This window comes from Giraffa tippelskirchi, chromosome 1, assembly GCF_054371585.1.
Source record: "Giraffa tippelskirchi isolate mGirTip1 chromosome 1, T2T-mGirTip1v1.2.pri, whole genome shotgun sequence".
Lineage (NCBI taxonomy): Eukaryota > Metazoa > Chordata > Mammalia > Artiodactyla > Giraffidae > Giraffa > Giraffa tippelskirchi.
In genome coordinates this window covers 164,286,084-164,313,518 of record NC_137275.1, presented here as the reverse complement: position 1 = coordinate 164,313,518, position 27,435 = coordinate 164,286,084, and the positions used below count along the sequence as shown (strand labels likewise).

At 43.4% G+C, this 27,435-nt stretch overlaps 1 protein-coding gene across 2 annotated transcripts in view; it reads left to right on the top strand.

The window, feature by feature from the left end:
* APBA1 (amyloid beta precursor protein binding family A member 1) overlaps positions 1–27,435 on the top strand; it is a 233,717-nt gene that overhangs the window by 162,791 nt on the left and 43,491 nt on the right. The gene's annotated exons all lie outside the window — the stretch shown is intronic.

Here is a 27,435-nt window from a genome sequence, read left to right as displayed (position 1 = left end):
TGTTATTTGTTCCTTTTGTCTTGTTACTCTTGAATTTTTTCTTTGATTTTTGTCATTTTGATTACTATGTGTCTTGGTGTGTTCCTCCTTGGATTTATCCTGCCTGGGATTCTGTGCTTCCTGTACTCAAGTGACTGCTTCCTTTCCCATGGGAAAATTTTCAACTATCTCTTAAAATATTTTCTCAAGCCTTTCCTCTCTCTGTTCTCCTCTGGGACCCCTGTAATGTGAATGTTCTTGCATTTAATGTTCTCCCAGAGATCTCTAAGACTGTCCTCATTTCTTTATTCTGTTACATGATTTTCACCATTCTGTCTTCAGGCTTACTTATCCATTCTTTTGCCTCAGTTATTGTGCTATTGATTCCTGCTAGTGTATTTTTAATTTAAGTTGTTGTATTGTTCATCACTGTTCTTTAGTTCTTCCAGGTCTTTGTTAAACATCTCATGTAACTTCTCAGTGTGTGCCTCCGTTCTTTTCCTGAGATTCTGAATTGTCTTTACTGTCATGTCTCTGATTTCTTTTTCAGGTAGGTTGCCTGTTTCCATTTCATTTAGTTGTTCTTCTAGGGTCTTATTTTGTTCTTTCATCCTGAAGATACTCATCTCTGCTCTCTCATTTCATTTGACTTTCTGTGATTATGGTTTTCATTCTGCAGGCTCTAAGGTTGTAGTTCTTACTTCCGCTGTCTGCCCCCTGGTGGATGAGGCTGTCTAAGACACTTGTGCAGGCTTCCTGGTGGGAGGGACTGGTTCCTGCCCTCTGGCGAATGGGACTGGGTTTGTCCCTCTGGTGGGCAAGGCTCTGTCAAGGAGTGTGTTTAGTGGGCAGCTGTGTGCTCAGGATGGCTTTAAGCAGCTTGTCTTCTGATGGGAAGAGCTGTATTCCTAGCTTGCTGGTTGTTTAGCCTGAGGTGTCCCAGCACTGGAGCTACAGGCTGTTGGGTGGGGCCAGGTCTTGGTGAGAAAATAACAACTTTCAGGAGAGCTCCCGCTAGTGAATATTCCACAGAACTGCTGCCACCAGTGTCTTTGTCTGCAGTGAGCTGCAGCCACCCCCTGCCTGTGCAGGAGACCCTCCAATACTAGCAGATAGGTCTGTCCCAGTGTCTTATGAGGTCACTGCTTTTTTTCCCTAGTTCCTGGTGTGCACAAGACCTTGTGTGCCTTCCAAGAGTAGAGTTTGTTTCCCCAAGTCCCATGAAATTCCTGCGATCAAGCCAGATTCTCTGGGGGCTCCTCCTCCTGTTGCCAGACTCCCAGGCTGGGGAGCCTGATGTGGGGTTCAGAACTTTCATTCCTGTGGGATAGCTTCTGTGATACAATTATTTTCCAGTTTGTGGGTCATCCACCCATCGGATATGGGATTTGATTTTATCGTAACTGTGCCCCTCCTACCGTCTCACTGTGGTATCTTGCCTTTAGATGTGTGGGGTATCTTTTATTGGTACATTTCAGCATTTTTAGTTGATAGTTTTTCAGCAGTTAGTTGTGATTTTTGCTGTTTTCATAAGAAGAGATGAGCTCATGTCCTTCTACTCCACCATCTTGTCTCTGCCCTGGATTTCCTAACACATTTGTACTAAGAGGAATCTTAGATGGCCTTTGAGTTTGGCATAAGTTATTGTTCAGTACATAGAAAACTTAGCAAATGGAAAAACAATTCAGCTACTTACCTCACTAAAAACATTTGTTATACAAGAAATGCAATAATACATTGTGTGTGTCTCAGAGAAGAGCGTGTGTGTAGTCTTCAGAATGCAAATACCCAATATTGATTAACCAAAAACGGTAACATTGAGTGGATGAGGGAAGGTATAGTATAAAGGAGATAAATCCTAGTCTTTTATAGTAGAAACCAAGAAATAATATCTGCAATTGAAAAATCAAGGTGAAAGTGTTAGTCAGTCAGTCGTGTCTGACTCTTTGCAACCCCTTGGACTGTAGCCCACCAGGCTCCTCTGTCCATGGAATTCTCCAGGCAAGAATACAGGAGTGGGTTGCCATTCTCTTGTGCAAGGGATCTTCCTGACCCAGGGATCAAACCCAGGTCTCCTGATTGCAGACAGATTATTTACCAGGGGAGCCCTGAGAAATAATGTATGCAGTTGAAAATCAAGATGAGGCAATGTAAACACAGTCTTTACACCTATGGAAGTAAATATAGGAAGAAATGCTGAAAGGAAACCATGGAGTGGGGAGGAGTACGGAAAAGGACTTTGGTTTTTGCCATAAACTTTATAGTACCATTTGACTTTCAAAACTGTGTTTCTGTATTTCTTTGCCTTATGTTTTAAAAATAAGAGTTGTAATCATTATTCAGAGACCAGTCACTGTACAAAGGGATTATTTCCACATTACTGTCCACTTTCTTGAAAAAAAATAAAGGCAAACACTTCTGTATATTATGTGCACAGTTTGTAGAAAATGACTACTGTAGTATCTGTTATATGATGAGTTAAGTGTGCTGAGTTTTTCATTTAATTTCATGCTGTGTTTGTGTATGCACTGAGCACACACACTTACATTTGGCGTATATTACACACATAAGAGTAAAGAGGTAAAAAGTAGGTCAAGGAGTGGGCTGTACTACTTCAGGTGAAGAACCGTAATTGGTAAGTGGATTTGCATCTTGACAGTGAAAACCCTGAAGAGTTCAGGATCTGTGGGTTTGATAATGGGCTTAGAGTGTGGAAACTGCTGAACATATGTGGGAAGGATGGCAGCCAAAATATAAATAGCCGCAGTGAGAATGATGTTTGCTGAGGTCAAAGTGATATGCATTGATATCTCCTCAGGTTTATATACTTACTTAGGTTAATGGTCCATACTTTTAAAATGAAATGTTTTCAAGGTCCCTACCTTTACCAGAGCACATATAACGGCCCATTCTGCAACTTAGGGTGAGCAATAAATTGCCATATCCCTGCCGATGGCAAGTAGTGCTCTTAAATAACAGAACCTCGTTGTCAGTAACAACAACAACAACAACAACAAAAACACTTTTCTATGAACTGTGAGGACCTGATGTGACTGGTGTAATGTTTTTAAACGTGTCATGATCTTGCTATTACAACTTGGAAATGAAAAGGTTTTACCTGGAAGTCCCTATCAGAGAGCAAATACATAGTTTATTTCAATCACGAAAAAGCAAAAGGAGCTAGAAGAATGTGTGCTTTTGCATTCTCCTCCTGGATTTGAAGTTTTCCTGATTAATTTATCTCACCTTTTGAGTTTTACCTGTCAGTTCAGCTCCAGGCCTGCCCTGTCTACAGAACCAAGCAGTTGTCTCCCCACTGTCATCAGATCGATCATCACTGTATTGGAATGATCGGAGCAAACTGGTCTGATGATCTGCACAGCAGAAGGCAAGGTCTCCAGCTACCCTGTGCTCAATGGAATGAAGATAAGGGATGGGAAAGATTGATTTTTTTAACCCCAGGCTCCAATTTTTTCTCCTGATCTGATCCCACTCCCAAGAGGAACCTTTCTCAACTTTTTAATGAATTGTCTCACTAGTCAGTGTGTATGTGAAACTACTGTGAGGGGAAATATGGGGAAAGCAACAGGGAAGGAAGTGGATGATTTCACCAGAGAGCAATTTGTTATCACTTTCCAGATAGAATCACAGCACATGGGACCACAATTTTGGGTGTCTTGACATGCTTACTTAATAAGTTGGGACTCCATAGACTTCCCAGGAGTCTTTAGAAAAATTGTGTCAGCTCTCCCAACCACGCACCCTCGGTATTTTCTGTAAGTGAACTGGGGCTGTATAGGGGACGAAGAGAAGGTACAGGGAGAGGAGCAGATAGATCATAGATAATTGAATTCCATATGTAACCCAATTAAATCCTGGACCTATGTCATCCTGGGGAATTATGAAATGCACTTTATCTATAAACTTGATCATCTTTTAAATGGGAAGTGATCCCATTACAGGTGTAACTGATGTGTTCTTAATACAGAGATGTAGCTTGTCAGTCCACTTTCTTTGAAACACGGATTTTCACTGACCATTTTGTTGAGAGCAGCCATAGAGAGGATGTTATTTTATTTTGACAAAAGCTACCTTGCTGTCCCAGAGTCCCACTGGTCTTTGACATATTTCACAGCTTTAGAAGACAGATCATCCTGGATGTCTATGCCCTTTGTCTTGGGCAAAGACAGACATTCCTCTAGCAAGTAATTTCCTCATGTAAATTTCAGGTGTGATTAGGTAGACCCCACTGAACAGAGACGACATGACTCCTTTGGTTTGTACCACCACCCCACCCTGCATTGGCTTATTCATTGGACTAGTAATTACAAATCCTAAATCTGCTCCTGTTTATACAGACTTAGTCTGTACTCCACTTCTTAAACTGGCTCTCACCTCTGTCCAGATTGCATTCCTATTTAGTGCAGTCAGGGCCCTACTCTTTGAATAGATAGATTCCAGGATTCTTGATTAGAATCTCGGGAGATTTGGTCTTACCATCAGTATTTCTAAGGCCCAATCAAAATTTGTTTTTCTTGTTTAGTTGGTGAGTCGTGTCTGACTCTTTTGTGACCCCACGAACCCACGAGGCTCCTCTGTCCATGGGATTTCCCAGGCAAGAATACTGGCGTGGGTTGCCGTTTCCTTCTCCAAGAATCAAACCTGTGTCTCCTGCCTGGCAGGCGAATTCTTTACCTCTGAACCACCTGGGAAGCCCCCAAACTGGTAACCACCAGCTTAAACTGTAAACCGCAGTTTAACACTTGATTCTTTGCTATCTTACTTTCTACTTGTCTCACATGCATTAGCCTCTAATAGTCACTGTCAGTCTATTGAAGGTGTAGTGTTTTCTCCTCCTTTTGTAACTCAGAGCAAATTGCACAGTGTTGATGATGCTCAGTAAGCACTCATTATATGTAAATCTTAGCCCTGTTGTTGACCTGCTGCAGCTCAACTGAGTTGGTCACCTGCTTTCTTCCTCGACTTCAGTTTCTTCATCAGTAAAATAAGTTATCAGACTTTTTTCCCCAGAATTACTGGGCAAAATGGTTTTGCAGATCCTAAGTCATCCATGGAAGTGTGAAGTCAGAATTACAACTTTGGGGTATTTTGTTGCCTTGAAAGTGAAAGTCACTCAGTCATGTCTGACTCTTTGCAACCCCATGGACTGCATAGTCCACCGAATTCTCCAGGTCAGAATACTGGAGTGGGTAGCCTTTCCCTTCTCCAGGGGATCTTCCCAGCCCAGGGATTGAACCTAGGTCTCCTGCACTGCAGGCAGATTCTTTACCAGCTGAGCCACAGTGGAAGCCCTTAGTAGGTTGAAATTCATTTAACATTTAGGACTGGTCAGTGGCAGACTGTGAATTAGAGAAGTTGGCCATTAGCACGCTTTCTCCACTTTCTCTGTTTTCTGTGCGCACTCACGTCCCTCATGGTGCTGCCCATCCGCTCAGGCGCTCTGAATGGCTCCGGGTCTCCACTTCCACCTTCAGCAGCCCTATGTTGTCATATTGTAAGCGCTTCCCCTCCCCCCTCTCCCCTCCCCCACTGGTCTGATTGATTAAGTCAAACTAAACTGCTAATTAGTGATAATGGCACTTTACACCACTCTCTTCAGATAACATTTAGCTTTTATTGATGCCCCCAATTCCAGAGACTAATTGGTGAAAATCTTTTGAGGCAGGAAACGATTTTGACACTAACACTTCTTAGTCAGAAACCAGCCACTCTCCTGCTGAGAGAGAGGTATTGCCAAAATCCTGGGAAGTGAGGGCTTGATGTTAACACCTGCCGCGATCACGTGCACTTTTGTGCCTACAGTTTTTCTTTCTTTCTTTCTTTCTTTTTTTTTTGAGAAAGATGATGTGATGAGGGTGGAGAAGCATCCTGGCTTTATCTCGGCCTTGGTTTCCTTGGCATCACCTGCTCCCTGTCCTCTCTCCAATTCCCTCTGCCCTGAATTCAGCATCAACCTGCATGGACTTGATTGTTGTTCTTGTTGCTAGGAAACTGTTGACCAACGTCAAGTGTACATGCTAATTCATTAAGGCTTGTTAGCAACATCTTATCCTGTTGTGATTGTGTTGTCAAGTGTATGTGAGTGAGTGAAAAGAACTGTTTTTGCTGCTGAAGGATTGTTTTCATGAAGGATTCCTGTAAAAGTATCTTTCTCTGAGAGGTCCTTTTTGCCAGTTCACATCTCCTCAGGGAGCTCTGGCCAGCCATAGATTTTCCAAGATCAGATTAGCAAAGGATGGGGTTGAAATGGGATCTGTAGTCAGGTAGACAGACTTCAGAACGAATTATGTGTTCTGATGGGGCCTGATTTCCCTAAGTGGATAAATTCTGAGCTAGAATGTGAGATATTCTTAGCAGGTAGAAGTCAGGAAGGAGAGTTTTCACTTTTTTGTCCTTTTGTGGCCTGAAAAGGACTAGACCCCAAGCATCCTTAACTCAGAGTGTTCTCCTGGCCTGCTGCAGAAAAATATGCATCCCAGTATTGGTTCTAAAACCAACTTCGTTCTACTATATGGTTCATACTGTTTAGAAAAGGGGGGCTGGCAGACCCTCTAGGTTAACATCCCAGAAGCCTATCCAAAAGCACAATTTTAGAACCAAAGGATCTGCTGTCAGGACAGCAAAAATGGGCCGCAGTGTAGTTTGCCAAATAGACCTCAGAAACCAATAAAAAACTTCTTGTTAGGTGAATGATAGCAGAGGAGTAAATGTGCTTTCAACCATCTGCCATGCAAACTGCCATGAAATGATTGGGTTGAGCTGGTACTTCCCTTGCTGACATTTTTGGGTTAAATAGAGCACAGGCTACGTGTAAGACACTGTCTGTGAGTAAGAAATAGAGCCTGGCCACAAAGCCACACTATTCTTTGCTTTGTCAGTGAACCAGAGGGAGTGGCAACTACTGTATCTCATCAGAAATTGAAAGTCTCTCTCAACTTATCATCTCTATGTTTAACAAATATTTTCCAGTTCCTCCTATATCTCAGACAGTGTACAAGATGCCAGGGATATAGCGGGCATGGAGATGCAGGCGCAAACACAGACCCTGCCTGTGCAGAGTTTATGATCTGTTCTAGGCTAGTTCTTTGCTGAGCCCTCAGTCCGACCTCCAGGCCTCCCCTGCTCTTCAGGCTTTCCTCTGAAGCCACCTTTAGTGTCTTAGCTACTTACAGCTGTGTAACAAATTGCCCCAGAACTTAGTGGCATGAACCATGCCATGGTGATTATCTCACAGTTTCTGTGGTCAAGATTCTGGCGTTACTTCGCTGCTCCTTTGCTTTGGGGCCTCTCTGAGACTGCAGTCAAGGTGTCAGTGGTCTGCAGTTATCTTAAGGCTCACCTGGGGAAAGCCCTGCTCCCGATGAGCTTGTTGGCAGGATACAGCTCCTCGCGGGCCTTTGGACTGAGGACTTTGGTTCCTAGCTGACTGTTGCCCACAGGCCTCCTCGTTCTGTGCCACGTGGATACTCTCCTCCTTGGCTGCTTGTGTTAATCAGGTGTGCCAGCTGAGTCTGTTAGCAAGCTGGGGTATAAAAGACTATGACTTCTAATGACGGAATGACATCCCATCACCTTTGCCGTATTTAGAGTAAATCACTAGCCCACGCTCCCTCCCCAGGAAGAGAATTACTCAAATGTCTGTATACCAAGAGTTGGGGATCACAGGGCCCATTCGAGAAGTCCATCTACTCCATTTGATGTCTTGTCATCACCTTGTGCTGGCAAAGAGCTGCTGGGCCTAAAACCTGAGGACACAGCAGCTGCTGGCCTCGTCCTCCCCAGTTGACCTCATCACCCATTCCCAACTCCTAGGCTGTATTGATTTTGTCATCTGGCCAGGAATGGGCAGATCCTGCTGGCCAGCAAAGAATGAAGCCAAAGTGGTACAAAAGAGAATAGGGGTGAGAGGCAGGTGGCTACATCAGAGACAGTTGGGATTCAGAAGAACCTGTGGAAATGGAGAGGAAGAAGGATTGTCCTGAAGGAAAACGCACAACCACATGCATTCTTAAGTAGAAGCATTTTAACTTTATTATCAAGGGACTTCCAGGGCCAAAAGAATTTGCCATAAAGAGTGCTTCTTAAGCTAAGGCAGAGCTTTCAACTACTGTTCTGCTGGTCACCCTGGACTTTGGGGATGGGGGAGGCCTGGACCAATGGGTATGTTGCCTTCAACTCCGGCAGTGTCAATTGGGGCTCCAGACCCTCTGGGTGACCCAGAATGTTGTCTGAATGCTACCGTCTCCCCACATATCATGACACAAAAAGAGGTGGAGAGGTGCCTAGTATGAGGGGTCTTGCTGGTGCTGAGAGAACAGCCTTGGAGGCCGGCTGGCATCCTGGTGCCCTGAGTCCTCCTCAGATGTGGATGTGGCTCCCATTCTTTGTGTTCCCATCTCAACTGTCGTCTTGTTGTGGGGGCTGTCTTCCATTGCAGGTGTTATCCATTATGGATGAGGCATGGAGAAGGCCGTGGTGAATAATTCAGCAGGTTTCAGGTGCAGATTGAACATTAAAGGGAAGGAAAGACTGAAAAGAAGAGAGCCAGGGGGAGCATTCTGGATTCTGTTGCAACAAGAGGATGCTATGTGAAGGTGCTTTCTGTAACTTTCCAGAAGATCTGCTTTTCTGTGTAGTCTCTCTAGTGATTTTTAAGTCTTAGGTGTGATGGTGGTTCTCTGGTTAATAACTGAAAAAAATTCCAACCTTTCCACAGCAACAGTGAAGAGTCTGATGGCTTCAGCCTGTTCTGAGTGGTTCATGAGTTCAAATCAGAGCAGATTTTAAAGTGATAATGGCAGAATGGTTCCACCCTTGAGCAGGGGGAGTTCAGTGGTAAGAGTTATTCAATCTGGACACTTGAGAATCAACACCCAAAGGTTTTCTGACTTTTAAATAATTGATGGAAAGAAGACAGTATCCAGAGAAATGCCCAGTTCTATAAATTCAGAAGAAATACCTCCTGCATTGCTCACCATTTAGAAAAAGCCTCCTTGAATGGGGCTGACAGCCACAAGTTTTGCAGCAGACTGACTCAGATTATAGTAGGTACAATCTGACTGTGAGCAGAGCGGTCAGAAACACAAGAACAAGCGAGGAGGGGCAGAGAAGTGCCCGAGGACCTCGTCTCTCTGGCCTGGCTTACAGAGTTGTCCACAGCACAGTAAACTGTCACCTAACATGGGTGGATTTTCCAGTTGTGGATCATTCAGGTCCTTTGCTTCTCTCTTTTCTACCTTTTGACTCTTACAGTTCATCAGGTAAACTAGAGAGAGACACCTGTCATCCTGTCTCACAAAGGAATTGGTGAGAAAGAAGGCTGAAGCCATCTGTTACAGTGAATGTCTTGAATGTTCTGTACCTTTCATTTTTTGTGCATCCAAAACCTCCCCCATTGCCACGGCTAGTTAAGAGGTAGATTGACTCTGGGAGTTCTATCTGTCTTCAGCCTTCAGAACCACCCTGCCCAACTCTGTTTCCGTTAGTTCCTTCCAGCTCAGTTCCACCTGTATTAGTCTTGTCTTTCCTGAGAATAAGTGGACACAGTCCAGCTCTCAAAGCTAGTTTGGGTTTACCTATTGTTGTTCAGTTGCTCAGGAGTGTCTGACTCCTTGTGACCTCATGGATGGCAGCACTCCAGACTTCCCCATCCTTCACTATCTCCCAGAGGTTGCTCAAACTCATGTCCATTGAGTCAGTGATGCCATCCAACCATCTCATCCTCTGTCACCTGCTTCTTCTCCTGCCCTCAATCTTTCCCAGCATCAGGGTCTTTTCCAATGAGTCAACCCTTTGCATCAGGTGACCAAGGTATTGGAGCTTCAGCATCAGTATCAGTCCTTCCGATGAATATTCAGGGTTGATTTCCTTTAGTACTGACTGTTTGATCTTGCAGTCCAAGGGACTCTCAAGAGTCTTCTCCAGCACCACAGTTCGAAATTATCCATTCTTTGGTGCTCAGCCTTCTTTATGGTCCACCTGTCACATTTGTACACAACTACTGGAAAAACCATAGCTTTGACTACCCGGGCCTTTGTTGGCAGAGTCTGCTTTTTAATACGCTGTCTAGGTTGGTCATAGCTTTCCTTCCAAGGAGCAACCATCTTTTAATTTCATGGCTGCAGTCATCATCTGCAGTGATTTTGGAGCCCAAGAAGATAAAGTTTGTCACTGTTTTCATTTCTTCCCCATCTATTGGCCATGAAGTGTTGGGACTGGATGCATGAACTTAATTTTTTGAATGTTGGGTTTTAAGCCAGCTTTTTCACTCTCCTCTTTCACTTTCATTAAGAGGCTCTTGAGTTCTTCTTCACTTTCTGCCATTAGGGTGGTGTCATCTACATATCTGATGTTATTGATATTTCTCCTGGCAATCTTGATTCCAGCTTGTGCTTCATCCAGCCCAGCGTTTCGCATGATACTCTGCATATGAGTTAAGTACGCAGGGTGACAATATACAGCCTTGACATTCTCCTTTCCCAATTTTGAACCAGTCCATTGATCCCTGTCTGGTTCTAACTGTTACTTCTTGACCTGCATACAGGTTTCTCAGGAGATAGGTAAGGTGGTCTGGTACTGCCATCTCTTTAAGAATTTTCCACAGTTTGTTGTGATCCACACAGTCAAAGGCTTTAGTATAGTCAATGAAGCAAAAGTAGATATTTTTCTGGCATTCTCTTACTTTTTCTGTGATCCAGTGGATGTTGGAAATTTGATCTCTGATTTCTCTGCCATTTCTAAATCCAGCTTTTACATCTGAAAGTTCTCGGTTCACATACTATTGAAGCCTAGCTTGGAGGATTTTGAGCATGACCTTGCTAGCATGTGAAATGAGTGCAATTGTGCGGTAGTTTGAACATTCTTTGCCATTGCCCTTCTTTGGGATTGAAATGAAAACTGACCTTTTCCAGTTCTGTGGCCACTGCTGAGTATTCCAAATTTGCTGGCATATTGAGTGCAGAACTTTAACAGTATCATTCTTTTAGGATTTGAAATAGCTCAGCGGAATTCTATCACCTCCGCTAGCTTTGTTTGTAGCAATGCTTCCTAAGGCCCACTTCACTTCACACTCCAGGATGTCTGGCTCTACGTGAGTGAGCACACTGTCATGGTTATCCAGGTCATTAAGACCTTTTTTGTGTGATTCTTCTGTGTATTCTTGTTGGTGTGTATCGAACCATGTTGACCCTGGGGGCAGCTTCTTTTTGTGTTTGTGTATCTGGCTTGCCCAGAGAAGGCAATGGCATCCCACTCCAGTACTCTTGCCTGGAAAATCCCATGGACGGAGAAGCCTAGTAGGCTGCAGTCTATGGGGTCGCTAAGAGTCGGACACGACTGAGCGACTTCACTTTCACTTTTCACTTTCATGCATTGGAGAAGGAAATGGCAGCCCACTCCAGTATTCTTGCCTGGAGAATCCCAGGGACGGGGGAGCCCGGTGGGCTGCCGTCTATGGGGTCGCACAGAGTCGGACACGACTGAAGCGACTTAGCAGCAGCAGCAGCAGCATCTGGCTTGCCATTTTTACTTATTCAGATTTCAGTGCGAGGGTGTTCAGCAAATGTGAAGAGGTGGGGAGGGTCCACTCTCAGCATCCTGTGCCCCCAGGCCCTGGCTGGCCCCATGCCCAGGTATGTTCTAACGCTGGCTCTGAGTGAGCCTCTTTTTCCCAACTCCCGCCCCTTCCTTCCACATGAACTGGATGCTCTTTTCACAGGTTCTATAAACATAGCAGAGTTACAGTGTGTGAAAGTTTCTGGTAGCACCTCAGAACCGAGTTTATTTTCCCCCAGAAATAGTAGGCATTACTGCCAGAAGAGGGAGGCCAGCCCCTCCTCAGAAACATCAGGTGATGATGCTCCAGCAGTGACGCACGACTGCTGGGACCACTGGGCACCGAGGGGTTAATGCAGCTGGGTCAGACACCCGGGGAGTCGGTCACATCTCCTGTTACAAGTTACATTATTGACTCCGCCATCTAACACCACTGGAAACAATCCACCAGACCCACACTGGGATCAGGAGTTAACCTCAGCTCACAAGTGGATGCTCAAGAGCTGGCCCTGCTACCCAGAGAGCACTCATAAAGATGGAGAATTTCTGGATGTACCAATTTGAGTGTCATGAAGATGAGGTAGGTGGATCCTCAGCATCGCAGCTATGTTTGCTGCTTTGCTCTTGGTTTTCTTCTAGTCCTGTCAGATTGTGCGTTTTCTGCATTTCCCTTGACAGTAGGAGTAAGTGAACAGAGCTTGAATAGGATGGGAAGAGATGTAATCAGGTTTGCCTGTTGTTGGTAAATCCAAGACGACCTGAAAAGAGAAAAGCCTGACCACTTAGATTGCACTTTGCTTCCTCTCCATCAGCGTCACATTGTTATTTGCTGTGTTCTGATAAATGAGTTCATTTAGGCACTATAGCCTCTTAATTCCAGGCTCTTTGTTGTGTCTTTTGCTTCCATGATGCTAATGAAAATGAATGGAGATTAGTGCCTTGCACATTAGGAACTGATTTGCTAATAAATGAGCTGATGGGCAAAGTGAACCCTGTATAGTACCTGGCACATAGTAAGCTGTCAACCAACAGTAGCTATTATTGTTTTTAGTAGATAACATGTTATTACAGCAAATGGTTTGCTCTTAGCTGCATCTCTTAATACAAACTAAAAGCCACTTTGGTTTTCCTCTCACCGAGCTCACGTTCAGTATGGCCTGAGGATGCTCGTGCAGGAGGACCATCAGGGAATATGGACCTAGATGGAAAATGAACATGATGGAGGCCTCCTCAAAAATGAGTCCATCACAAGTTGTAATGCATTTCAAATAAATACAGTGAGGCTGTTTCAAAGGGGGAGAGATAACATTGGTTTACAGATCAGTTTTATCAGATGATAAGTTATCAAATGTTTCAGGAATGACTTTAGTTAATAGTTAGCCAGTTTTTTTTTTCCTTTGAGAACATGGTTTCAGAAGCATAGAGCCCTTCAGGTGGTGATGAAATGAGTGATCTGTGTGGTCCCCTGAAGAGGAAATCAGCCTGTACCTAGGAGATCGCTGCTGCTGCTGCTAAGTCGCTTCAGTCGTGTCTGACTCTGTGCGACCCCATAGACGGCAGCCCACCAGGCTCCGCCGTCCCTAGGATTCTCCAGGCAAGAACACTGGAGTGGGTTGCCATTTCCTTCTCCAGCGCATGAAAGGGAAAAGTGCAAGTGAAGTCGCTCAGTCGTGTCCGACTCTTAGCGACCCCATGGACTGTAGCCCACCAGGCTCCTCCGTCCATGGGATTTTCCAGGCAAGAGTACTGGAGTGGGGTGCCATTGGAGATCGCTGCAGTGTAAGGCTTTCTCCAAGCTGCTAGATGGACTGGATCCTCACACTAGCAGCCTTGCTGAGGGTTTAGCAGACTTGGAACTGGGAATGTGAGCATTTTCCCTCTGGGAAAAGAAAATGGAAATGCTTAGAATATTCTAACTGACAGTTATCTCAAAATGTTCCGTTGGTATTAATTGAATCCATTATAAATGTGTATATAAAGCACTTCATTAGGCCCAGGCTATTATCATTTTAATGACATAATTATGCCCCTACATTGCCTATGCTAACTTTCCTGCTTCACCACATTAAAGAAATACAAATGTGCATTGATAATACAGTTTGAATGGAAAGTGAATAATTATGGGTTTCTTCAGCAGTTTTGATTTTTCAGAAGCACAAACGTATCTTGAAGCAAGAAAAAACTAATCATATATTTGGTAATTTTTTTTAATAATCATAACATAGGTTAATTTAAAATGCCTTATGTCGTGAGGAAAACTGTGCATTTACTTGAGGAAAAGGATAACACTGGTTAAACTGATATACGTACTGAAAAAGCTATCTGAGGACACCAGAGACACAGAAGTCGCCCCCCACACCCCACCCCACCTCCAAAGTGGAAGTTTCTCAGAAAGACTAGAGCCTATACTGTGACCTGCCCCAGGTAATCCCCTGCCTTTGAAAGTCCATATGCATTCTTTGACACTCAGCCTTCTTTATGGTCCAACTCTCACATCCATATGTGACTACTGAAAAAACCACTGTGGCTCTAGTGGTAAAGAACCCACCTGCCAATACAGGAGACATAAGAGACGCAGGTTCAATCTCTGGGTCAGGAAGATCCCCTGGAAGGGGAAATGGCAACCCACTCCAGTGTTCTTACCTGGAAAATTACATGGACGGGGAGCCTGGCAGACTGCAGGCCATATGGTCGCAAAGAGTTGGACATGACTGAGTGACTAACACTTCACTTATCACATCCACATGTGACTGGAAAAACCATAGCTTTGACTATATGGACCTTTATCAGCAAAGTGATGTTTCTTCTTTTTAATATGCCAAGTTTGTCATAGCTTTCTTTCCAAGAAGCAAGTGTCTTTTAATTTCATGGCTGCAGGCACCATCCACAGTGATTTTGGAGACCAAGAAAATAAAATAGAGTTGGACCATAAAGAAGACTGAGTGCTGAAGAATTGATGCTTTCGAACCGTGGTGCTGAAAGAGAAGACTTTAAAGTCCCTTGGACAGCAAGGAGATCAAATCAGTCAATCCTACAGGAAATCTACCCTGAATATTCATTGGAAGGGCTGATGCTGAAGCTCCAATACTTTGGCCACCTGATGTGAAGAGCCAACTCATTGGAAAAGACCCTGGTGCTGGGAAAGATTGAGGGCAGGAGGAGAAAGGGGTGACAAAGAACGAGATGGTTGGATGAAATCATTGACTCAGTGGACATAAGTTTTAGCAAACTCTGGGAGATAGTGAAGGACAGGGAAGCCTGGCACACTGCATTCCATGGGGTCACAAAAAGTTGGATACGACTGAGGGACTGAACAACAACAAAAATGAAATCTGTCACTGCTTCCACTTTTTCTATTTGCAATGAAGTGATGGGACCAGGTGCCATGATCTTAGTTTTCTGAATATTGAGTTTTAAGCCAGGTTTTCTGCTGTCCTCTTTCACCCTCTTCAGGAGGCTCTTGAGTTCCTCTTCACTTTCTGCCATTAGAGTGGTATCATCTGCATATCTGAGGTTGTTGATATTTTTCCCAGCAATCTTGATTCCAGCTTAGAGTCATCCAGCCTGACATTCCCCATTATGTACTCTGCATACATGTTAAATAAGCAGGGTGACAATATACAGCCTTGATGTACTCCTTTCCCGGTTTTGAACTAGTCCGTCGTTCCATGTCCAGTTCTAACTGTTGCTTCTTGACCTGCATATAGGTTTCTCAGGAGGCAGATAAGGTGGTCTGGTGCTCTCATCTCTTTAAGAGTTTTCCACAGTTTGTTGTGATCCACACAGTCAAAGGCTGTAGCATAGTCAATGAAGCAGATGTTTTTCTGGCATTCCCTTGCTTTATCTATGATCCAGCGGATGTTGGCGGTTTGATCTCTGGTTCCTTTGCCTTTTCTAAATCCAGCTAATACATTTGGAAGTTCTTGATTCACATACTGCTGGGGCCTAGCTTGAAGGATTTTGAGCATTAATTACCTTGCTGGCATGTGAAATGAGCACAACTTTGCAATAGTTTGAACATTCTTTGGCATTTCACTTCTTTGGGATTGGAATGAAAACTGACCTTTTCTGGGTCTCCTGTATTGCAGGCAGATTCTTTACCATCTAAGCCACCAGGGAAGCCCTGTATATTCAATATTCTGTGATAAACTGTAATGAAAAAGAATGTATATATATATGTATAACTAAATCACTGCTGTACAGCAGAAATTAGCACAACACTATAAATCAATAAAATAAATTAAAAATAAAGTAGTGACAAGAACCCTGAGCTACATGTACCCACAAACTTCCACATGAGCACATGAGTGCAATGCTACATGTGTCCAGAACATACTTTGTATGTAAACCTTTTTCTTTTTTGTGTTTCCTTTTTCCTCTGATACTAAAGAATTGGTGCCCATGCATCCTTCCATATATTTAACACTTTTCTGGAACTCCTTTTATATTTTTTATGGGGAATCCTGATTAAGCACTTGAAGAAGAAAGTGTAAGTTAATCATAAATTCTGCCTTCAAAGTGATTATTAAAATACTGTAACTAAAATATTATCTAATAGTATTATAATTTTATGAAATATAATGGAGGAAGTGATACACCATAAGAATGGCACAGGTGAAATACAAGCAACTCTCATAGGAGAGGGATTCATTTTGCCTAAGAGAATTGGAAAGACTTCATGAAAGAAGTAGTATTTGAAGTGGGCCTTTGTAGGGTCATGAACATGTGGAGTTCAGACAAGAGCATAAACAGAGTTTCACAGCAGAAACTCACAGGGAATAGAAAGGAGTTCAGTGGCTTGATCTTAGACAACAGGAACTGGAAGAGTGGAAAATGGTAAAGAAATTAAGGCCAAACCTTGGATGCCTTAAGTGCCAAGGTAAAGAGTCTAGGATTTATTCTTTAAGCAAAAAGGAACCACTGAAGTTTTTGAATTGAGGAATGAATTCCTCAGAGCTTGTTAAAATTGTATTTAAAATAATGAGAGTAAATAGGTGCTTCATGAGAGGTCTCAATGTCTTACCTAGTTTGGCCTGATGTAACAAGATACCATAGACCTGGTGGCTTAAACAACAGAAATTTATTTCTCACAGTTCTGGAGCCTAGGAGGTCTAAGATGAGGGTACAGGCATGGTCAGCTTCTGGTGAGTGTTTTCTTCCTGGTTTGTAGATGGCCATCTTCTTGCTGTGTTGGGGTGGAAGGCAGTGAAAGAGGAACCAAGTTCTCTTGTGTCTCTTATAAGGGCACTAATCCTGTTCACAAGGGCTCCATCCTCAAGACCTAATCACCTCCCGGAGGCCCCACCTCCTCATTTCATCCCGTTGGGGAAGGGGGACAGGCTGGGGTTTTAATATATATGTTTGAGAGGGACATTATTCATAACACTGGTGAAGAATGTCCATGAGGTCTTAGTGTTTGGGTTACATGTCATATGTCAGCTGTTTGGTGACTTAAAAAACAAAACCTTATTTTCAGGCTCTGTGAATTTCTCCATTTAGTTGAAATTGCTAAATAATTCATAGGCTTGGTAAAACTGTAATTTTAAAGAATTATTTCTCCTACCCTTGGTTTCAGTGAAATTTTTGCCACTGAGTAGAAATGGATCTTTGTGTATTGGGATTCATCAGACTTGGCTAGAGGCAGCTGGAATCTTTTATCAGGTGTCCTAAACAGTGGGGTGTAACAGTGTGTCATGGTCATATGTGAGCTGTCCTCATTTAACCCTAGAGTAATGAATACGAACATGGTTGTCTTTTGTAAATCAATCACCATAATAGCATCATGCTCAATCTTCATATTCCAACATGCTGTCTTGAATGGGAGATAGTGAACATGCCAGAAACTATATACAGTCATTGTGTGTACCCCCTAGCCATAGCCAGTAATGAGCTATTCTTGCCATTATACCAGTAAGAGTCTTGGGGCTTATAAAGTAATTTAAAATCTTTGTGGTATGATTTTTATAGAGCCTTCTGTGTGCTTTTTAATTTTATTCATGAATAAAATATTAAGGAAGGAAGCAAGATGAGATGAAGAAAATATCCCCATGGGTATGCATTGTCCTTGTGAACACTCTCCCATAGGGGCAAAATAACTTTTGTTATTATTGTAATCTTAAAAGATTCTCAAATATTGGTTAAGTGCTTTGTGCATTCCCAGGCACTGAGCTGATTCTGTGTGCATTGTTACCGATTAATCCTCATGTCATTCCCAAGAGGTGGGTTATTACTGTTTCCCCGATTTTCAGAAGAGTCAGAGAGGATGGGAACCTGGCAGTGAATGGTGAAGCCAGGATTCACATGCAGGTCTGCCAGATGCTGGTGTTTAAGCACTTAGCCCCTTCAGTATCCTAAAACCTGAGTTGCAATCTTACCTGTTCTGCCACACTAGAAAATTAAAACGTCAGTATTTTGCCAGAGTCCTGCTCCAGCTGGTCCAGGGGTTCCCTCAGGATGGACGGCGTCGGCGGAGAAAATGATGCAGTCTCTCACTCAAAGCACTGGGCTGCATGTTTATTTTAAGCATCAGGTTTTCTTTTACACTTTTACAAAAGCATTAGGTCAGAGGTATGACATCTTCAGTTTCCCCTCACCCATATTTACTGTCTCCATAAATCATTGTTGTCCTTCAGAGTTCCCTCTTAAGTGTCCTTGTGATAACATTGTAACTCAAGTTTGTCTCTGGGCTGTATATCACATTCCTCAGTTTATTTCTATCTCTTTAAATCCTGTTATCCCCTAGTAACTTAAGCTCATCATCTCCTAAAAAGGCTTTTAGCTATTAGTATCTCTAAAATTCCTAGTTTCTATAAGCTATAGTAAAATATGCCAACACTACAACATACCTTAAACTTTTAGCTTCTAACTATTCTTAATTATTCCTAACCCCTAAACTCAGCAAACTTCTTTTGCCATAAACATTCCCCTTACAGGCAGGTTTCAGATAACAGTGTTTCCCATGGTCTCAAGCTTCAGCCTATGTGCTCATCCTGGAGCATTCTTGGTAAAGATCCTTGAACAAATGTCAGTAGTTAACTTTATGGATTATAACATTCTTTCCAGCCAACTCAACCAGAGGAAGGAAAGGACAAGTCAGAATCACAAGACCTAACTCCTTCATCCCGGGACCGTGCCTGCGGGATGAGGAGAGGGGGTTGGGGCCGTGCCTCCATTTTGTCAGTAATGCCTATGGCGGCTCCCGACAGTATTTTTCAATTGTGCTCTCTATAATCACCTATGCTTTTGAAAATGGACTCTAATGTTGGAAAGCCAGATCATGGTAGCTTTGAAAACTTGACTAGTGTCTTAGGAATTCAGTGATTTATTTTTTAACTTCCCACCAACCAGGAGCCTTTCTCAGGGCCTTCTAAGTCCTGGGCACTGTGGCACAAAAGACTTGTGTCTTCTCCACTGGAAACTTTCTCTGATCCAGATGGTCTTTCCTCACCTGTTACGGCTGCTGTCATGTCATATTTTAACCAACCAGGGGAGACAAAGGGAGTGTCCCAAAGGATCCTTGTGTCAGTGTACCTTCAAAGGTCTGCTTAAAATTAAGTCACTTACAACAAATGCCAAGGTTTCCAAGTAAGTATGGGGAGAAAGGGATTTGATTAGAACTTTACCTTGAAAAACAATACTAAAAATTACAAACATAAACTTAGTTTATTTTTTGATTAACAACGTGTCAATTATAATTTCATCTATGTATGGATTCTTAGAGAAGTATTTTTTACAGTTTATCTCATTGAATTATAGTTGATTTACAATGTTGTGTTAATTTCTGCTGTGCTGAAAAGTGATTGTTATACATATATATGTTATTTTTCGTATTGTTCTCCATTATGGCTTATCACAGGGTATTGAATGCAGTTCCCTGTCCCTGTTCCCGGTAGGACCTTGTTGTTTATCTACCCTATATATAACATGTAATAGTTGGCATCTGCTAACCCCAAACTCCCAATCTATCCCTCCCTCCTTCTTCCCCCCCTCCCTCTTGGCAACCGTAAGTCTGTTCTCTATGTCTGTGAGTCTGTCTCTGTTTCACAGATAAGTTCATTTATGTCATATTTTAGATTCCATATAGTATTTTTCTTTGTCTTTCTGACTTCATATATGATATCCCATAGTATTTGTCTTTCTCTTTCTGACTTCTCTCAGTATGATCTCAGTCCATCCATGTTACTGCCGATGGCATTATTTCATTCTTATTTGTGGCAGAGTAGTATTCCATTGGATATATGTACCACATCTTCTTTATCCATCCCTTTGCTGACGGATTTAGGTTGTTTCCATGTCATGGCTACTGTGAATAGTGCTGCTCTGAACATACGGGTCAGTTCACTTCAGTCACTCAGTTTAGTTCAGTCGCTCAGTCGTGTCCGACTCTGCGACCCCATGAATCACAGCACGCCAGGCCTCCCTGTCCATCACCAACTCCCGGAGTTTACCCAAACTTATGTCCATCGAGTCGGTGATGCCATCCAGCCATCTCATCCTCTGTCATCCCCTTCTCCTCCTGCCCCCAATCCTTCCCAGCATCAGGGTCTTTTCCAATGAGTCAACTCTTCGCATGAGGTGGCCAAAGTATTGGAGTTTCAGCTTCAACATCAGTCCTTCCAATGAACACCCAGGACTGATCTCCTTTAGGATGGACTGGTTGGATCTCCTTGCAGTCCAAGGGACTCTCAAGAGTCTTCTCCAACACCACAGTTCAAAACCATCAATTCTTCGGTGCTCAGCTTTCTTCACCGTCCAACTCTCACATCCATACATGACTACTGGAAAAACCATAGCCTTGACTAGACGGACCTTTGTTGGCAAAGTAATGTCTCTGCTTTTAAATATGCTATGTAGGTTGGTCATAACTTTGCTTCCAAGGAGTAAGCATCTTTTACTTTCATGGCTTCAGTCACCATCTGCAGTGATTTTGGAGCCCCCAAAAATAAAGTCAGCCACTGTTTCCACTATCTCCCCATCTATTTGCCATGAAGTGATGGGACCAGATGCCATGATCTTAGTTTTCTGAATGTTGAGCTTTAAGCCAACTTTTTCACTCCTCTTTCACTTTCATCAAGAGGCTTTTTAGTTCTTCTTTACTTTCTGCCATAATGGTGGTGTCATCTGCATATCTGAGGTTGTTGATATTTCTCCCTGCAATCTTGATTCCAGATTGTGCTTCTTCCAGCCCAGCATTTCTCATGATGTACTCTGCATAAAAGTTAAATAAGCACAGTGACAATATACAGTCTTGATGTACTCCTTTTCCTATTTGGAACCAGTCTGTTGTTCCATGTCCAGTTCTAACTGTTGCTTCCTGACCTGCATACAGGTTTCTCAAGAGACAGGTCACGTGGTCTGGTATTCCCATCTCTTTTAGACTTTTCCACCGTTTATTGTGATCCACACAGTCAAAGGCTTTGACATAGTCAATAAAGCAGAAATAGATGTTTTTCTGGAACTCTCTTGCTTTTTTGATGATCCAGCAGATGTTGGCAATTTGATCTCTGGTTCCTCTCCCTTTTCTAAAACCAGCTTGAACATCTGGAAGTTCACAGTTCACTTGTTGCTGAAGCCTGGCTTGGAGAATTTTGAGCATTACTTTGCTAGCGTCTGAGATGAGTGCAATTGTGCGGTAGTTTGAGCATTCTTTGGCATTGCCTTTCTTTGGGATTGGGATGAAAACTGACCTTTTCCAGTCCTGTGGCCACTGCTGAGTTTTCCATATTTGCTGGCATATTGAGTGCAACACTTTCACAGCATCATCTTTTAGGATTTGAAATAGCTCAACTGGAATTCCATCACCTCTACTAGCTTTGTTCGTAGTGATGCTTTCTAAGGCCCACTTGACTTCACATTCCAGGATGTCTGGCTCTAGGTGAGTGATCACACCATCGTGATTATCTGGGTCATGAAGATCTTTTTTGTACAGTTCTTCTGTATATTCTTGCCACCTCTTCTTAATATCTTCTGCTTCTGTTAGGTCCATACAATTTCTGTCCTTTATTGTGCCCATCTTTGCATGAAATGTTCCCTTGGTATCTCTGATTTTCTCGAAGAGATCTTTAGTCTTTCCCATTCTGTTGTTTTCCTCTATTTCTTTGCATTGATCGCTGAGGAAGGCTTTCTTATCTCTCCTTGCTATTCTTTGAAACTCTGCATTCAAATGGGAATATCTTTCCTTTTCTCCTTTGCTTTTTTGCTTCTCTTCTTTTCACAGCTATTTGTAAGGCCTCCTGAGACAGTCATTTTGTTTTTTTGCATTTCTTTTCCATATGGATGGTCTTGATCCCTGTCTCCTGTACAGTGTCACGAACCTCTGTCCATAGTTCATCAGGCACTCTGTCTATCAAATCTAGTCCCTTAAATCTATTTCTCAGTTGTATCCAACTCTTTGCGACCCCATGGACTGCAGCACGCCAGGCTTCCCTGTCCATCACCAACTCCTGGCGCTTGCTCAAACTCATGTCCATCAAGTCAGTGATGCCATCCAAACATCTCATCCTCTCTGAACATAGGGGTACACTTATCTTTTTTTAATATAGTTTTGTTTGGATGTATGCCCAGAGTGGGATTGCTGGATCATACTCTATTTTTAGTTTTTACAGAACCTCCATACTGTTTTCTATGGTGACTGCACTGATTTACATTCCCATCAACAGTATAGGAGGGTTTCCTTTTCTTACACCCTCTCCAGCATTGTTCTTAGTGTGAGGTGATAGCCCACTGTAGTTTTATTTTCATTTCTCTAATAATTTGTGGTAATGAGCATCTTTTCATGTGCCTATTGGCCATTTGTATGAATTTTTTTGAGAAATGTCTACTTAGTTCTTCTGCCCACTTTTTTTTACTGGGTTGTTTGTTTTTTGTTATTGAGTTGTATGAGCTTAGAGAAGAAGTATTGACTTCAAGAGTCATAATTTTTCTCAGAAAAAAGTCATTGAACCATACACTAGAACAACTGCCTTCAATTCACACATGACTCCTGCAGCATGATCAGAAACAGTCCTTTCAATCATAGAGAGGACCACTGCACCAAAAATGTTCAAAGACTATTTTCCCAAGGGCCTCTATTATCAGATGTTCCAGTCATGCTTTTCTTGAAGCACCTCTAACATCATTATTGGTGATGGACAGGGAGGCCTGGCATGCTGCAGTCCTTGGGGTCGCAAAGATTCGGACACGACTGAGCGACTGAACTGAACTGAAAACATTATTATCCTTCCATTTTTCTCTTTTTAATTGTTAACTGGTATAACTCCACCAACTTTTCAGTGGCTCATAGTGGGTTTGAGCAGTTCTCCGGTTTTACCACCTTCAGTTTTGAGATTCTGCTTTTTATTTTTGCAGTATTTGCACTAATGCCCTGCAATGCAGTCACTGTTTTGTTCTGGTTTGGTTTTGTCTGGAAACACCAGATGGTCCCAGCAGTGAACAGAGATCAGCTGACAAAGATGTGGACCAGACAGATGCTAGTGTTTGGGAGGGAAGACTGTGAAGAAAGACACTAACCCTGCAAGTAGTTAGCTCCTTAGTGGTGGTTTTTATGTTAAGGTGACTTGTTTTCTCAGGGACTCGGCGACATTGCTTACAGAGGACATCTTGCATGTGTTCATGGGTCTGTCTGCCCTGCCAGACCAGGAGCTCCTTGGGCACAGGCAGGGACCTGGGCTTCTCCAGACACTATCAGCACTTCTGTGTTAGATAAGTGAATGAATGACCCAGGTCAAGCTCACTTTTTTGTGTCTTTTGACTAGCATTCCTCCAGAAGTCTTTCACAATCCCTGTACACCTCTCCACATCACAGCCTTGCTCTCAGTGCTGCCTCAGTCCTTAGGCTTTTCTGAAAACAGCACTGTCCATTTGCAGAGATCCAGGGGTTCTTTACCCCTGGCTTTGGGGTGTTCTCAGTGTCATTCTGTCAGCTTTTCTAGGTGATAATCTGTTCTTTTTTCAGATATCCAAGGATGAAAGAGGGTTAGGGGAAAGGGAAGACCAAAGTGGTAACTCAACCCCTCAGTCCTTTAGATATTCCAGTTCAATTCAGGGAACAGTTATTAAAGTGCCTAGACTGTGCTTCTAAAATGAGGACAACAGACCAAGGACTTATAAAGAAAATAGCCTCTGGGCAGAGAGTAGGCACAGTCTGTCACCAAGTAGGGCTCCAGTGACTGGTCCCAGCCCTGCTGTTCAGCCCATTTCTCCCCTCCCTGCAGAGCTGTGCTTCCCTCCCTGCCTCTGTTTCTAGTACCTTCAACCTCTTGCCAATCCCATCCTGCTGCATGAAGACCATCCAGTTTTCAGGGCTCAGCTGAAGCAGTGCCTTCCCAGTGTAGTAGCACTGCTGACACACACTCCTTCCCTCCTGCAGAAGTGGTCCCTCCTAACCCTGTGTCTCTGTGTATGAATGCGTGTCCCAGCCACCTGCCGTGGCGCTGACTTCATACATTTCCTCCTCCTACCTGGAAAGGGGTGGATGGAACAACCACAACCTCTCTTGCCTCTTTGTTTCTGGGTCCAGTGCTAGGAACACAAGGAGGCACTGAAATATCTGTTGGAGGAATAAGGAAGTAATAATTATTTGTGCACTGCTTTTCTCCCCTACAAGCATAGCCTGAAAGTGCCATGAACTGTTTGTCTGTCTCGCCCCCAACCGTCAACAGTTTGTGTGCCCCTAGGAGATGTCCAGTGAATGAAAATGACTGATTGGCTTTCCCTCCAGATGCTGTTGCATCCTTGGACCTAAGGACAGGATTATCCATCTCTTGTCCTGGCGTTGAAAAGCCTGTCTGAAGACTGGGAGCTCTGCTTTCGTCACCCCAGAGCTGTGGTGAATCAGCTAGAACATAATCTACAGAAAACAAATTGTTGAGTTTCAGGAGACCTCCTGTAATTCCAGAACAGGGAGGTGTCGAGTCATCTTTGAACAGTGCCTTCCTAGAGACACCTGATATGGCACTTACCTTTGTGAGTTTCCAAGCCCACCTTTGCTTCCCACCCTTGGTCTCATTTGCCTGAAATTGAATATCCATCCAGTAAACCAGAAAGCATGAGACTCCAGACAGAAATATGTAATGATAGTTTTTACTTTTTGCCTATTTCATTGGTTAAATTTTGCCTCCAATACATTCTTTGAAAGTAAAAACTATTTTCCAATTTCTAGTTTTCTCTCCACTCTTCAGCACATGAAGAGGCAGAAGTTGGGGTGAGGAGCAAAGAACTTTTAAAGCAGACATTTGAGATGAATTGACATTAACACCTTGGTTTGGGCTCCATGGAGTCTGTGTCTGCTCTGAAGGTGTTTGTCCACCTTGACTTTGTCGGCAGCAGTGTAGTGGGTAGTAGGCTTCCAGGTAGGGTAATCTCTTGGGGACAGTTTTCTGCTTTAAAGGAACTTTGCTGGAGCTAAGGTCGGAGTCTTCACAGGCAAAGGCTATTTCTCTAGTTTTCCAGTTCAAAACACAGATGTAGCAGTGTAGGGGTCCCATAACAGAAAGAGGCTTATCATGACCACTAAAAATAATACAAGAGAGTAGTTGTTGACTGCTTTTGGCACAAATTGGAAAACATGGTAAGGCTGAAAACCACATTGACATCATTTATTCAGTAAACATTTACTGAGTGAATGCCTGCTGTTCACGATACCCAGGGCGAGGCACTTGGATCACCAAGATGAATACAAGAGCTTTGCTAAGAGTTCTTGAGAAAAGGGGGGCACACAGAGAAACAGATAATTAAAAAACCTGGGACATGCCATCAGGGGAGAATAGTAGCTTGAACAGAGCCTGAGAAGGCTTCAACAAGATGAGCGCTTTCGAAGAAGAGAACAAGGGAGAACTCTCTAGATGGAGGTCAGTAATTGCATGTGCAAACAGAAGGAAGCTCAAGGGACCTCATTTGCATGTGGAAGGCTAGGGAAGGGAAGTGACTCCTAATCAGGCCTGGTGTGGGTCCCATGAGAGCCTTGATGAGACAGTGCCCACCAGAGTCACGTGTGTACCTCTTCTCTGGGGTCCCGTGGTGGGTGACCGGAGCTGGTCCCCAAGCCTTATTGTAGGGTCCGACTTGCCTCTTCTGTATCCCAGCCTGCTGTGCAGATAACCTGTTTTCTCACATCATCCAGAGATGACCTGGTGCTCACAGCACAGCAAAGACTCCATTTTTAGAAGCTTTGCAACAGAAACTAATTAGAGAAATAGGCACTATGGGATACTTTGGGAGCATTTTTTTTTAATGAAAGTGATACGTGGCCCTCAAACCAAGCAATTAAAGAAAAAGCAGCTATGCTAGCTTCCCCAGGGACTAGACCTTTAAAATCTTTGTGACAGAGAAAATTACTTGGGGAAAAATAGACATAAATATCTAAGAAGTGCTTCATATTTGAAAAACTAGGAAAATTTAAAGGCATTAAATTCTCATGAAAACTTTACTCCATTAATTTTGAGTAGGCCAGACATAGAGCTAACTCAGCAAGTCCCTACCACCTCTCTTGGGTGCCAAATGAAAAGTTCTGTCTGTTCTTTTCAGAGGCACACAGGGTACCTTTCTTGCATCCAGAGACCGAGGGGCTCAGGTACTTTGTACCTCATGTCACCCTGATGTGTGTCCTCTTGGCTTAACTATGGAGCAGCTGATTTCTGCACGTGAGTGATGAAGAGGCTCGCTGGTCATCACCTCTCTGCTCAGAACCAGGTACATCATCTCATGGGAAACACATCCAGGCCTTGCAGCAACAGGTCAAGACAGCACCGTGTCTGTGTGCGTAACTCTACGTCTCACCGCATCATCCTTCAGTTCATTGGGTATTTCCTGTAACTGAGACTTTTTGGAAAGAATTTATTGCTTTTGTGATTTCCCCCAGTGCTTGCTGGCCCTCCCCCTGCCATGTATGAACATGCCCCCTCCCCTCCTCTGCACCACTGCTCCATGGAACGTTCTCCCTCCCCCAGCAGAGATAACATTCCTGATGTCTCTGTACCCCCACTTCCCCTGGGGCTCAGTCTCCAGAGATCAGGAGCAGGCTCAAGCTGCTGCTCGTGTGATTTTGCTTTCTTTGCCCAGCATGTACCTCTTCTCGCTCATATCCATACACTTCCTCAGAGACTAGATCTTTACCTGGGCTGGGTTTTTTGCCTTCCATCAAACAAGCTGTGAAGCGGCGTGTTCTTGCTCTCAGAGGACCATGGCTATAGAATTCTTAAGCATCCGTGTGGCTCACCGGAAGATTTTCTTCATCCCCCAGATTTTGAGAGCATGCAGAACTCTTTGGGGATCAGCTGGGGAGGGTTTTAAGCACCTTCACTGGCCTGGAGCTTCAGATACATTAAAGCAGGGCCCGCACAGGGAGCCTGAGGCCATCACCTGGGGGCAGTAACATGCCTGATGGAACCCCTGCTTTCCAAACCTTTCTAAGTCTTATTTTTTTTTCTCTTTCTCTTTTATTATTAAGTAGATCAATGAGTATTTAAAAGTGTATTTAAGTGGGGAAAGGAGAGGGTGGGACAAATTGAGAAAGTAGCATTGAAGCATATCCATTACCATAGGTAAAATAGATAGCTACTGGGAAGTTGCTGTGTAACACAGGGAGCTCAACCTGGTGCTCTGTGACAACCTGGAGGGGTGGGATGGGGGAGGTCCAAGAGGGAGGGGAACGTATGTATACTTAGGGCTGATTCATGTTGTTGTGTGGAAGAAACGAACATAACACTGTAAAGCAATTATCCTCCAATTAAAAATAGATTTTAAAAGAGATGTGTGTATTATAACAAATAAAACAGTGTTCTCATCACCTAATTTGACAAATGGAAAATTACCAGTAATTCTGAAGGCTCCTTTCTTCTCTTCCTCAAGTCTATACCCTTCTCTTCCTTCTCCTTATATAATAAA